Source organism: Hippopotamus amphibius, chromosome 10, assembly GCF_030028045.1.
Source record: "Hippopotamus amphibius kiboko isolate mHipAmp2 chromosome 10, mHipAmp2.hap2, whole genome shotgun sequence".
NCBI lineage: Eukaryota > Metazoa > Chordata > Mammalia > Artiodactyla > Hippopotamidae > Hippopotamus > Hippopotamus amphibius.
Window position 1 is genome coordinate 70,412,151 of NC_080195.1, and position 15,118 is coordinate 70,427,268.

Consider the following 15,118-nt stretch of genomic DNA (forward strand, 5'->3'; position numbering starts at 1 on the left):
CAGGATACAATGCAACAACATATAAGAAAAAAAAGCTTTCAGCATTCTGCTTGGCACAAAGTAACCCTTCAATACACACTAACTGCTATCATTGTTGGGAGTCTGGGGTCTATCTCCTTGGAAAGCACATTCTCAATCACTGCATCTGGTTTACTAAATAACCTCACAGATCATTCAGCTTTCCTTTGCTGCAGTTTCTCATCTATGCTGCCAGGACCATACCTGGATGTGATATTGTAAGTCTCAGCCTAGATTAGTAGAAAGAAGAGGACTTTAGGTATAGGACGATCCAGGTTCATATTCCAGCTCCAACACTTACCATCTCCATGATGTTGTGAAATTTACTTAATCTTTATTAGTCTCCCACAGCCTTGTGTGTGAAATATAGATAAAAATCTCTAATTCAAATAAAGGAATGTATAGAGAATATATGTCATACACTGTAAATTTCTCTACAAAGGTTAATTATTATTAACATCATCACTACTTTCATGTTTAAAAGGCCCCAAATTAAGATAGATACTAACACTCTCTTGCTCATGTGGTGATAATGAGTTCTATTTTATAAAAACAAGATACCAAACCTCTCCAGTGTCCTTGCTCTGTTGCAAAGGAGTCATGAATTCTTTCTTTAGCCACTGGCTCCTGTCTGCAGATCAGAATTTTATTTATATGTATTCAAATGTGATTTAAACACATGGTGATTCTTTGATGGCTAAATACAAAAAAAACTTACAATTGAAATGTTATTGCTATCTTTACCATACTCTAGGGCTTGCTTATCCTACAATTTGTAAATATTTTACAAGGCAGAGGAAAATACACACCCATAACTATTTCTCTATGTTGTCTGGCTGATGATGGCGGGGAAATTCTTTTATTTTATTATTTTTTAAAAAAGTTTTCATTGAAGGTTTTTCCAGTCACTCCAAATAAACTTAGCTGTGAATGGAAAAGATACAGCTGACTGCCCTGGCTTTGTCCACGTCGCTTCTGCCCTTGTCCGGCTCTTCACTGAGTCAGAAGGAAGGCATGCGGTGTGGCCAACCTCTGAAATCATTAAACATCTCCCGTAAACTGTTACTGTTAGAGACACACTCTGGTTTATTTTCTGAAAGCTTATTAATAAGTCAGAATCTAATCTGTAGCCAGGCTGTTTGATCACTTTGCTCTTGGCTTTGCCAGACACAGGATTTTATTGCATGGTTGGCCTGTTGGCCTGATGATTCCTGAAGGGCTGTCAGTAAGCCAGCAAGTGCCAGGGGCACATCACTGTCAAATTCCAAAGACCTGAGACCTCCCCTGACCTGCTGGTAGAGGTTTAGCCTTCTGCAAAGAGCCTCAGGTTGTTCACGAGAAACAGAGACAAAAATGCTCTGGGAAAATCTATGACTGAGAACTACCTTATTTCAGAAAGCGATGGGGCTTCAAGGGGAGAGAAAAGCAAAAATCTGGTGGCTGAACTTGTTTCAGATTCCCGAGCACAGTCTTTCTCTGTAGAAAAGGTCATATTGAAAACTGAAGCAATTCTATATCCCAGAAGGTCTCAAACATGTTTAAGAAACATTTAAAACACGTTTTTCCCCACGAAGGGAAAAGAGAAGAGACTGTAATGAATAATGGGACTTTCTCTTTCAGAGACTCGGTTCAAGTCATTCTTCATCTCATTTTGTTTGTATAGTGATAAAGGACCCAGGGAGTGATACAGTGTCATTCTGAGTGAGTTTAAACTGTTAAAAAAAAAGGCAAATACAATCTGTATTATTTTATTAAAATTATGTATATAGGGGAGAGGACTTCTTTAAGAGACTGAGTTTTAGAGGCAGACCCAGTAGTCCAGCAATGCACTGAATGCAACATTTAAGAAATACTACTGCAGTCATGGCATTCACTGGGGTACAAAAAAGCATCTTATTCAATTTTTTTAATAGTTTATATGCTCACTGAGGATACAAGACATAGCACATGAGAAGTTAAATATTCTGTGTTGTCCAGTACAGTAGCCTCTAGCCACATAGCTACTTAATTTTAAATTTAAAGAGATTACAAAAACATAAAAGAAAAAGTCAGTACCTCAGTTGCACTAGCCACATGTCAAGTGCTTGGTTGTCATATATGGCTGGTGACTACCATACTGGACAGTTCAGATATAACACATTTCCATTATTGCAGAAAGTTCTAGTAGACAGCCCTGATTTCTTCAATACAGGGTACAGGCAACGCATAGGTGACATTTATAATAACTGCTTATCGGTTGAGAGTAGGGAATGATCAAATGCAGGCTGCAATGTTTAGGAAGACCTTAATAGGACCTTGAATTTATGGTTATTTTGACAAGCATAAAGGACAGCGGGGGTTATTCAGTAGAGAAAAGAGAAAAGAATGTTTGGGGGAAGAATAGCCCAACTGGTTTAGGTAAAATTCCTGGTGTAGAATGGAGAGGGACGAAGATGGAAACCTGGATTAGGGTGAGAGAGACAGAGGGACTCGCTGGCAATATAAGATGTTTATTGTTTCCTAACGCACTGAATCGTTTTGATCAGAGTACTGACAGTCCTGGGACAGTGGTACCACCCAGAAAATAATTTTTCCTCATGTAATTTGGTATACAGAAGTCTCATATTTAATAATAGCCTCCCAATGGGAGTTCATCCTGTGCCTCACAGGTAGCTACGGAGTTGAGCCTAATAACACCATGTGCGCGCGTGTGTGTGCACACGAGAACGTGTCTCTTGCCACAATCTATGGGGACAGAGAAAAACATATTTAGAGCCTTCTCATTCACCGTCCCTGAATTTTGTTCCCCTGTCCCTTTTAATTTTTCCTTTTTACGTTCATTAAGCTCCTATTGTGTGCTAAGCATTGAAGATGCTGAGATAAATAAGACAAGAATCCTGTAAGGAGCTCACTGTCATGCAAAAAATTAGCCAATGCCATTACAGCGTGGTTGTGGCCATGACAGGGCTGTGCACAGAGTCCTAGGGCGCCTGGGGAGGTGCATATGCAGCCAAGACAGGCCAGGTACAGGCAGGTCTTTTCAGAGGGGAAAGTTCCTGATCTGAATCTTGGAGGAGTGCAGATTAATTCAGTAGATCAAATGGGGGATGCTCCAGGCAGCGAGGGAAGATCAAGTACAAAAGCAAAAAAGTACAACAGAATGTGACCACGTGGAAAGAGCTAGACCTTGTTTCCTCTTTTGTGTTTGGCACAGCAGAAAGGAGGGGCTCGAAGTATAATTATTTTCTGTATACAAGCTTCCCCTGCTTTTCCGAAATCAGAGCATTCCCATGAAGCCTTTCATAAGGCAAAATGGCGTAAAGCAAAGAAACAAGTACCTCAGGATACATCTTGTTAATGGATGCAAAAAATAAATCCAGATGAAGCACAGATGCTCCCAGACACAGTTCAAAAGCTATGGTGGCTTGATGCTGAGTATAGTTCCTGGGGAAGGAGCTTGGTGGTGCTGCAAAAGGGATGCTGAAGGCTATTTTTGCTTTTTTTCCCCATAAAAGTGAAAATCCTCTTTGGATTTCTTTAGATTAGCAAAAACAAGTACTCATATAGGTCTTTCGTAAAAGTGAAGTGGCATAGAATGAACTTTTGGAAACTGGGGGATACCTGTACACCCTCAGACAGGTGAAGCAGCAGGTGTAGACAACACAGACTTTTGTCTAGGTGACTCGCGTGGCTTGGGGTGTCAGTTAAGTAGTCTTCACTCTCAGCACCTGAATATGGAATACAATAAGAGCAACGCCAAAGAGAATGACCTGCGGAGCCGGATTCAAGTTTGTTTAACACACCGTAGTGCCTTTGTTCTAGTCTGTTTCTCATATAGTCATGGGAATTTCTCCTGCCTGAGAAATGACATGTTAGCTTGTCACTCTTTTTCCCAGACTCATGCCAAGCAACTTGGGATCACTTGGGGAGAATTTATGGAGAAACCTTAGCCCTTATAAGTTACCCTAGGGAGAAATGATAGCTTTTTTTTTTTGTTTATTTTTCTAGTTACACAGCCCTTACTTCTTTGGCTCCAAAATGGCAGCATGCTTTTAGGAAAAAAATACAAAAAAGAAAAAGAAATTAAGATCACAGTATTAAAACAAAAAACAGAGCCCGTCGGCAGTGTCTAGGAACAGAGCCACTGGAATTCTCTCACTTTCTTTATGAGTCAGAGGCCGTGACATAGGGAGTCGATATTTTTTTCTTCCTTTTATGATATGACGAGACCCCATGAGAGGAACACAAAGGAGCAGGAAGACTATCGAGCTTGGAGTGTGACCTGGGTGGGAATCCTGACTCTGTTATTTCTAGCTGTGTGACTCTGGGCAAGTTGCTTGACCAAATAGAGGCTCTGTTTTTCTCATCTTTAAATTGGGGATGATAATACCACCCTTGTAGGGTTGATGTAAGGAACAGAGATAATGAGAGCAGTACAGTGTCTGGTCCTGTTAGACATTTACTAGATAGTATCTATTATTATAGCTCATAATGATGAGTTTGAGTTTCTCCCTTGGATGACTGTGAGCTACTTATTTTCTTAAAGAAGAAGGTGCTACCCTGCATCCTTTTGGGATACTGGCCTCCAGGCATTATCTTTGTAAAGGGAAAAGAGAAGTAGCAGAGTTGGGCCCTATGAGAAAACAGTCAGTTTGATGGGGGCAAGAGGTCTGAGTGCCATAGGTAAACCAATAATCCCTGATGTAGCAAGATATACTAGAATATCAGGAATTAGCTCCCTATCGATGGTGAAAAAGTGAATGCGTAAGAAAGATGTTTGGTTAATGATCTTGGTTAATTAGTGGTGGTTACAGTGAAACAGAACTAGCAGCTCAGAGATTGTTGAGCTAGTTCATGAAATTATCTAGGCTCCTTGTTTAGTGACTTATTGCTCACTGTTGGCCGTTTCTCTGTTTGTAAACACAACATCCAGACGCTGGGAAAGATGCAGGAAGGAAGAGATCTTTTCAATCTATCCGATAGTCTCCCTTCCTCCTTTCCTTCCTTCCTCCCTTCCTTCTTTCCTTCCTTCCTCCCTCCCTGCCTCCCTTTCTTTCTTTTTCTGTCTTTCTTCCTATCACTCCCCCTCTTTTTCTCTCTCACCTATTATTGTAACAAACAAATTATTCTGACATTTCTGCTGTTATTATTATAAAGAACTAAGTCATGGGACCAAGACATATTCATCTATTTCTTCTGTTCCCTTTTCAATTAGGTTTGGAAATCACACTGGGATTGTTTCTTATTTTATGGTTTGACATAGCACATAATCTATACAGACACTCCATGTGTATCACATATTAACTAGCAACACTGCAAATACCATACCCCAGGAGATCTTGAAATAATGAAGTAGGACAGTGATTCCTAAACTGTTCCCAAGCTGTTCCATAGAATACCAGGCCCGAGAGATGCTCTCAGGTTGGGAAGATCTGTCATCAAATAAGTTGAGGGCACACTATTTACTGTAACTTTTTTGAAGAATGAAAATATACAGAGCACATTAAGGTCTTTGTGAAATCTTGCAGTGAGCAAAACTGGTTATATTCTTTCACTGAGTATTTCTAAAATTTATTTTACCACGAAACTTTTTCTGCATAAACACGTTAATATCCCAGGTATTATTGCTTGGGAAACACACTTTGGAAAATGTTGAAGAAGTGGCATTCAGAGATTTTATACAATATAACAGTCATTACTAAAAATATCTCTCTCCAGTTAAAATAGAATTTTAAAATCACAAAACTTTTTTTCTGTGTGAGGAATTATCTTTTGACTGTGTCAAAATCTGGGTAGGAACATGTAGGCCTCTTGAGACTCAAGTCATAGTTTAATTAGTGTTTCTTTTCCTTTTTCTACTTACCCTTGACCTTATCTGGCCCCTTGAGACGTGCAGAATTGTCCTCTGTGCTCTAAGAAACAAAAATGCTCTTGTCCATCTTGGAAAGTTACATGCTTATTTGGAATTGTATTCCATTTTGACTTGGTTCTGTGTAAACACCAAGAGCCATCTCCAGGTGCTGTGAATACAGTCCATGTACTGTGTATGCTTAAGTAGCACCGTTCTGTAAAATACTTGGCAAGACCTCAAGGGTCTCTAAATGGTAAAGAGAGTGGTTATTTGAGAATTGTTCTTCTATTTAAGAGAGATAAATTAAGGCACACAGATGGTCAAGGCCCCAGAAAGAGTGAAGGTGTTCTGGGAATTAAAATACTGAAGGTTTTCTGGAATGGGGGCTTCTCGGGCCACTCGCATACCAACTTCACAGCTTCATCTCTATTGAGGTCAGTAGTAGCCTTAGAGAGAGGATTGCTCTGTTTTCCTGTGAATGTCATAATTTTTACAAAGCAAGCAGCCCTTCCCTGGTGTGCCAGGGATTGTTTTTAATGGTTCTGATTGATCTCTATCCTCCAGAGGGTTTGGAATTATGCAATTGTCTCAGGTCTTAACAAGCCATTCCCACACCGCTGCGCAATGGAAATGTTCAACGGAAAGGTATTCACTTCGGTCTAGGCAGGGCTCTGGCTGCTCCTGGGGAGACCGGGATCCCGGAGTGAAGATCCTGGGCCATCTCGACTGGAGAAGGCTGTTTGGCCCATTCCCGCCTCCCTCTTTCTTGTGTTTCCCTTCCCCTCTCCTGGTGACCAGGGGCTGGTCCTGGCAGGACATCGGGGCTTCCCTTTGGAACCCGTGAGATCTTCCTTGCCCTCTGCTCTCTCTGTGCTTGTCTCTCGCTGACCCCCAGCTGCTGTGGTTTATTTATTACTGAGTTGAGCATTTAGTCTTGAGCATTTAGTCTTGGCTGGTGGTGGCCTTGGAAAGAACATTTTCTAAGATTGCCTTGGTTTTCTTTCAAATAAACTTCTACAAGCCTGGACATTTCTGGCATTGCTGAAATGCAGGTCGATTTATTTGTAAAGGCTTAAACTGGGAATTTTTTTTTTAAAAAAACCAACCATGTGATACACTTCTGTGCTACATGGTAGCCACTTGTTGCGAAGGACACCTGGTTCTGCCTTTTATCAGAAAAATGCAAATCTAAAGGCTCCCTTTGGAGAAAAGTCAGTTTTCTATCCTGACACTCAGCCCCCTGGCTCCCTCTACTGGTCAACAACCTCCCTGCCCTCATTTGAACAGCAGGGGACTGGAATCAACTGGGAGCGAGAAGGGGAACTAGACATGATGTTAGACTAGGGATTGTGGACCCAATAGCATATTTTTACTGCAAATCCCTCATCCTTCCAATCTCAACAGTCTTGGCCACCTAAGCCACAAATTCCTAGCTCCACTTAGCGTCTCCCTTCATGTAGTCCTTGGCCTTATCTTGTGTCTGCCCTTTAACAAGAGGCCACTTGTCTGGATTTATAGCGCACCACGACCTCTGGACTTTAAGACACGATGATTGTTAAGTACAGATCTTTAAAGAAATATACTAATGTAGAGCCATCACTTTGAATTTGTGAGTCAAATTTAGATTTGTCTTTAGCGTGCACGTGGCATGATAGAGGAAGATCCTAAATGGGATGAGAGCTGACAAAATATCTCCCAGATGGATTGGGATTGTCATATATACATTACTAATAAGGAAAAAAAAAAAAAACCAAAACAAATTGCACACTCTAAAAGAAAAAAAAAAAGAATCCTGCTAAATTAGTTTTTTGAGAATACCTACCCTTGGAAATTCTAATATCTATTCTAAATATCGAATCAAACTCAGCATCCCCTCTACCCCAGCTGATATCTGATCACCCTGGCCGGCCTTCAGCCAGAATCCCCCAGACTTGATGTCTCCTCTTAGCACTTCTCCACCCACCAATGCAGCACCCCGCCCCCCACTTGCTCCTTGGCTATAAATCCCCACATGTTCTGGGTGTATTTGGAATGGAGCCCAGTTCTATACTGGAGTCTCTCTTCCCCTGCTGCAATAGTCTTTTTGAATAAAATTTATCTTTACTACTTAAAAAAAAAAAAAAATCTCCCAGCCGCCCTGGACAATGCTCTTCAACCAGCTTAGAAGGTATGCTGTCTGCCTGTTGACCTGATGGCAGCTGTGGCTTAGCCACCCTGCTGCTGGGTAGTGAAATGTCTGCACAAACCAGCCATAGTGGCCCTAACACATGAAACCTTCATGATGGCCCAGAAATTCAGCAAAACGGCTGTTTTATCTAGCTAACAGAGAGGGCTGGAGAAGCTCCCCAATAGGCTGATGCATTTCATACCCTGGAGAGTCCAAAACAGCTGACACCCACACCCAGGCCCATTCAGTGAGAGTTGGAAAACTAGTACGTGAAGTGACTAATTGTCTTGAATCTCAGCACATCAAATGATGCCAATGCCTAAATATCCTGAGATGTAAACACATCAAAAGAGCTTAAGAAAGACAGTCTTCAAGAAAGACTTACTTAAAAGTATGTTTTCACTGTGATGCTTCGTCATAACATACAATAAATCAACTTCAGAAACACAAGGACTGTTTCAGAGATACGCAGATAATTGTCAGGCATCCTTTACAGGAAAGTGAAGAAGCATCTGGGGCAATACCTGTCCACTTCTCAGGATTAAATTCTTTCCAGAAAAGATACAAGAATATTCTTTTCTACCTTTATCATTTTCCACATTGGGGTAACTTTATATATGACTAAAATTGTATTGTTATCTCAGCAGAGAACATTGTGATGACATGACATCCACGTAATTAATACTCTGGGTCAGAGTCAAGTCTAAAATGAGGTCAAATGAGGCTCTTTCCTCAGTGGAAAAAATAGATGTAAAGCATATAAAGCTTTTGCCAGTGTGAAGCACTCCTCAAGTGGTGTTATACCGAAAGAAGCCTGACCCAAATAGGATTTCGCCTCCCAAACATTCGAGTTGGTCTTAGCTCAGGCAATCATATTAAAAATCTCTTCTCCAGCACCTCAAAAGTCTCCAGAGTTTCTCCCTCTTCTGTTTCAGAGGAATGGACCCTCTTAGCTGCACTATCCTCTCTCTATACTCTTGGCACCTTGAGGACCCCTCCCCGGTATCATAACACTTCTCATGCCTACACCCCCTCAACCAGTATGTCCCTCAAAGTTTCCTCTGATGGTCCATTATGCATATTTTACCCTTTCTGTCATTAAAGACCCAGTGATTATAGGATGCTAAGTGATTATATTGGCAACACACTGTCAATGTGGTGGGAGAAGAAGGTTATGCTGTAAATCATCACATAAAAATAATACTTTTGTTCTGCTTCATGGAAATTGGAATTTGATCTTAAGCCTGCTGCAAAAAATAGTATTATTTCTAGAACTCAGGCAAATGTAAGGACTAGTAAAAGCACTGCAGGCAGTGAAATGGCTTAGCCATTGATAAGGCGAAATTAACTTTCCTACATTTCCTAAAGCACGAGGGAATCTTAAATTTGATATACTTGAGATTTGAGTCTCTATAAGTCCCTATAGACTCATAAGGATTTTTATGGAAGGAGTTAAGAAATATGGATATTTATACTTACACTTTTTTTTTTTTTCATTCATTCACCCACTCAACACCAAGCAGCTATTACATATCAGACCTTGGAATGAAGAAAAACACACAAGGTTCCTGTGAAGGTGACAATGAGTGATTTCACTCTTCACAAGGGATTGTATCAATGTTTCCAAACATTCTGCTGTAGAGGTATAGCTGCTGCTCCAACCTCTACCAGGTTACAGTTTCTGAGAACCCTATATTTTATGTTCCAACAGAATTCTCAGCATAGTCAGAGACATCTTAGATAAACACCATATAGGGGAGGCATATTATAGCTATTCAAGATAGAGAGCTGATCAGAGAGTTTGGCTATACGAACTCCAGCCCTGCTTCTTCTACACATGTCTGGGTGACCTTAGGCAAGACATCAACCTCTCTGACTTTTCTCACCTGTAAAATTAACTTTAGTTAAAATTAGCTCCAAAGATCCTTCCAGCATTTATAATGTGTGATTCCCTAAATAAGTATATAAACCCCAAGAAGTTAGAATAGGGCCTAGATAAATAAAAGCACTTAGAAAATTCGTTTCAGTTTGGAAGTATGTAGCAAGTTTAAATTCTCTCTCTTCTAGGTATGTGAATTAAGGTTTAGAAAAATATAAAGCCTTTTTATTAGTTGGAGTGAAAATTTATATCCTGTTTAAGAGAAGTATGAGACTTTTGATAATGAGAAATGCCACAACTATGAGTGGCACTCCAGAAATTCGATCTATAAGAATTGAAAAGAGATTTCCTCCACTGAAAGAAAAAAAGGAGATAGCACAGATCTGCAAATCCTGTGCTGAAGGAGAGAAGGACAGCTTTCATTTTCCAGGAAGGACAATGGAAGTGAGCCCAAAATTAATAGAGGAGAGTGAAAGTGGACCATCAGTGTGTTTTAATATTTTACATAATCAGCTGTAGTGTCCTGAGGTGCTTTTGCTGTTATGTTACATCGAGAAGTTAGAATTCATTATTCTTTTAGCTGATTACTCTGTGATCAGTTCTTGGGAACATTTTTGTTTCAGTCATTTCAATTTGATTCCATGTGATTTCAACAGCTTTATGGATTTGTGTTCACAGGGTCCCCAGATTATAGACATTCCGACCTTGTGTGACCCTCTTTAGCCCTCTTGCTGCAAATCTATTTGCTTGAGGATAGACTGTAAAGAACCTCCTTCCTCAAACAGCAAACGTAGTTACCAAAGTGATAGTGGAATGTCTAATTAGTGGCTTCTCTGCTGGTGCTGAAATGTGGTTAATATTCTTTCCCAGTCTTCACTCCTTGGGTCTCTGCAAAGGGGAAGTTTAGCAGAGCTCTAATTTAGTGCTATGAGATATATACTGATGTTTATGAGTTCTAGGTTATTGGAAGATCTTTTTCATTATATCCTTAGCATTTTGTAACAACCTGTAAGCTGGCCTTTTTCTTTCTTTCTTTTTTTCTCCAATTAAAATTTCTAGATGCTTCAGGTAGTAAGGTGTTCTTTTTACACAATGTTAAAGTGAAAGATTCTCTAAATTCCATAGGGCATTCATTCTTTTCTTAACCTCCTTGCTCTCTCTCTCTTTTTCCCTCAATAGCTAGAACAATGAAACTCTCAGAAGACTGCACTCTGGTCTCAAGACTATCCCTTCTTTGAATTATGCATGTGCATTTCTGTTTATGGGGGCCTGGTGGAAGAGAAGAAAGCCAAGGCCTGAAGCAAGATATGATTTTCAGAGGGTTACTTGGAGGACCAGAGGTTGGGAAAAACAGCTGCATCTCATTCGCACAGCAAGTTGCCATATTAGAGTGGAAGACCACGGAGAGGCAGGAGTACACAGCTGCCTCTGACTTCTAACTTGCCAATAGTTACTGAACATTGGGCCCTTTGGGAGAGTTAGGGGTGGATTGGTTGATGTAAACCACCCATTAGTTAAAAATATGTTCTGAGGGTTTTTATATTCACAATGTAGCTTTTAAAATTATAACTGGCAAAGTTCTATGGGTTTTAACGTGGGGCAGACCTGAAGTCGTTTTGGTCTTCAGAACTGAGCCGTTCTCTTCTGTTTGGGAAAGGCACAGCAGAGATGGAGCTTAGCTTATTAGTGGAAATACTCTCATTGATTTAAGAAAAAAACCAAGAGCAGATATGGATTTTTGCTCTTCAGTGTCTCCCCATATTCCACATAATAAGAGAAAGGAAGTTGCATTCAAAACAGGGATTCTGATCTTTCTCTTCTGGGGTGCTTCCTAGGAGTGATTCTCCCCAGCTTTCCTCTCACTTCTCTGTTCCTCCCCATCCTCCCCTCCTTGATTTTTGTTTCACAAATGGAATTAAGGTGGGATATACCTTCTGATAATGGAAAGAATATTGTTTTATAATTTTAGGGATAGCAGAAGATCTAAAACGAGTATTTTCCTAAGTGTCGCAGGCCCTCAAAATCAGCAGAGCACCTTCCCCATGTCTCTAGTGAAACAGGCAGCCACTTATCTTTTCTTTTAAGAGAAACATTAAAAGAGTCATTCAAAGCTTGCTGGAATGGTATTGGGTAGGTATGGCCATGAGCCCAATCCAGGGGCAGCTCTATAATGGCATCAACAAGACTCATGCCTCCACATCTTGTGTAAAGGGGGAGTCATTGCGGTAACTCCACGAAACCCCACTACTGACTTTTCTATAAACTAAAGAAGGAACGTGTGGAGAAAGTATCACTTTGCGTGTCTGGTAGAGACCCCCGGGAAAGTTAGATCATGAGCCGTGTAGGGTGATCTCAGCCAGTTATTCAGGGTATTGAACGTGATGGCACGTGGGGAAGGCAGTTACTGTTAAATGGTTCATAGCTGGTAGAGTGGATTAACTGCCAGGAAAAGCAGAAGCAAACCCTGGGAGAACACGTTTCATCCCCAAAGTTAGGAATAACAGGGAGCTCTTTTACACTGGCAGCACTTTTTTTTCCTCCCAGAAAAGATAACTTTCCTCCAGGGGAATCTGGTGAATGAAGCAGTGTATTTTCACCCTTGTGATGATGGGCATGAGTCCGGCACTAACATAAAAGAGGAGTTAGCTTGGATATACCACACACTTGGTTTGGCCTGGTCCCATACCTGTGCTCTTGTCATGGTTGATTACCCACTTACAGCAAATATGAAGCAAGCAGTCTGCACTGTGGCTCGAGATAAAAGGTATTTTAATATGCTCAGGTCACATATTATCAGGGCCAATGGTAATTTTATATCATTTTCTTAAAGGAAACCGCACTCCTAGCAATAATTTTTTCCAATGAAGCCAAATTTCACATGACAGAAAGTTTTACATAAAACTATTTCTTTCGAATAATAGCATTGAATCCTCTCCGTGCCAAATAGAAATTTAAAATATCTCTATTATTTCTTTTGATATGCAAACAATAAGGAAGAAACGTTTAGATTCTATTTTCTTTAATGGTGAAGAATTTTTTACAGCTTTGGAGAGTTTTCCCTTCTCAAGTGAAACAATATAAACAAACCAAAAAAAAAAAAAAATAAAGTAAAACTTTTCCTCTCTTACTTTAAGAACCTTGAGGGCTGAAATAGTGGTTTGGTTTCCTGACTGCCAGCTTTGGTTTGCTGTCTCTAAGCAGTCTTTTGCAATTCCCCAGAGGAAATATTTGAAGAGGCTTTTTCTCCCACATGAGAGAGTTTCATCCCACACAGCCCGCAGATTCTGATGGCAGACTTCATGGACCAAGTGTCTGGTTTTCTGGAAGTAGCTGCGGAAGACGTTTTTCCTTTCACAGGTGCACAACACTCATTCTCAGACCTCAGAAACCAGAAGGTAAAGACTGAAGTCTTTAAAAATGAGGGTAGCTTAAAGACTCGATACCTCTGTGAGAATCGGGTGCCAAACAGGTCAATTTTTACTAGAAGAGGGAAAACAGGGTGACAAGCAGGGATCAAACTTCCAAAGCCTTCTAGCTGATCGTTCTTTACAACCCTCTGGTGTAAACAGAAGTATTGGATAATCTGGCCTATATTTTTCTCTGACTGTGAAACACATTGAAACACTTTATGTTTAGGTGTGTGTATAGAAATTCATGAAGTTCTTTTATACACTTTCTTATTCCAACACAATTCTCATTTTAGGACGTCTTGAAAAGATAGCTTTGTGTTCTCACCTTGTTCCCCAGCTTGTCAATTTGGATTTGTTCTTTCCTGTCTACCAGCCACCTGATTACAGTCTCTGTGCAAAGGGCACCCGTTCACATCATTTTTTCCAAGCACTTAAACCTGGAAAGATATTTTTTAAAGGACTCACAGAAGCTGTCTTGGGGGTTTGGAAAACATGGCAAAATTGTTAGCAGACCTTTGACTGTGCTATTTTTAGGAAACTAACTGTGTTCTTTCAAAGTACATTTTTGACAATGGGACAAAATTTTCCTTGCCCCCACTGATATGTGAAATATTTACAATGAAAAACGGTCAGGAAAACACCCCAAGCAGATATACTTTAACCTCGGCAACAGCCAGCAACAGGGAAAAAGTGATTTAAAAGGAGAAAAGGTTTTGCAATATTTATGCTGCTGTTTCTGCCCAAAATGAACTTTTATTTTACCGTTCAAACAGAAGTTTGTTTTCAAACCAGTTGCTGGTTTAAAGGAGCAGCTGATCTGGCATCTGTAAGAATCAGCTCTACCCAAACAGTAAGCATGTTGACCGGAGGAAGCGTATTCCCCCGAAGCAACCCCTAGTAGGTCAGATGCCTGCAGAAGTGTTATCTTACCTTGAGCACGTAAGATCCAGGAGAGAGGCTCGGGGGCTCCCACAGGAGAGGACCGGGAAAGTGCTCTGATCCGCTGCTGGTAACATGCACTTGGCTTTTATGGGCAGGTGGGAGGAGCTGCTCCTCATAGTAGGTGGGCAGAGAAGGAGCGGGCAGCTCCGGGAGGGGCTGGACACTCTTCTCTGGGGAGGGGCGGGGAGGGCAGAGCAAGGAACCCGAAAGAGGGAGGAGAGGTGGGGAGGGAGGGGATGCGGGAACGGAGGAAGCCGTGGAAACGGGAGAGGGAGGGAGAGAGCGAGAGGGGGGAAATAGATACAGAGAAAGGGATGTAGCCCACAGACAGGAAAAAAGGTCGGGGAGAAAAAGAATAGGAGACAGAGACAGTCAAACGTGCAAGATATGGAAGGAAAGGGGAATTGGATTATTTTCCGTTTTGTGTCACATTTTTGATGGTGGGGGGGGGATTTGTGGGTGGCCGTGATAACACAAGGTGTTTTCTGTGAAGTAGAAAAGCTGACTAACGGTTCAGGAATATTGAAGGGCTCAGAGGCGAGGGAAAGGCGGGGAAGCCGGACGTCGGAGTAGCACATCCCACGCCCCGGGAGGACGCGGAGCAGGCGGAGCGCGGGGCAGAGGCCTCCCCCGCCGGCCACCGCCCCGCCGCCCGAGGCGCCCCGAAGCCCCTGTCTCCCACCAGCGGCTGGCAGAACCCGGCCCTGCCCTCATCACCCCCGGCTGCGCTTTCTGACACGTTCTCCTGGTGCTGCGCCTAGTGAGCAGCATCCAGAGCCCCTCGTGAGACTCCTACAGCATTAAGGTAAATCCAGCAAAGGTTGGAGAGGATCAGCGGAGACTGGCTTGTGGAGAAAGGAACCTCGAAACCA

The 15,118-nt window shown here is 41.5% G+C and overlaps 1 protein-coding gene across 2 annotated transcripts in view; it reads right to left on the minus strand.

The window, feature by feature from the left end:
• COL8A1 (collagen type VIII alpha 1 chain) overlaps positions 1-14,317 on the minus strand; it is a 150,598-nt gene extending 136,281 nt beyond the window's left edge. For both annotated transcript variants that reach the window (XM_057696277.1, XM_057696276.1), the window contains exon 1: positions 14,235-14,317. The gene's annotated coding sequence lies outside the window, so the exon portion shown is untranslated. The remainder of the gene's footprint in view (positions 1-14,234) is intronic.
• Positions 14,318-15,118: the final 801 nt, after the last annotated feature.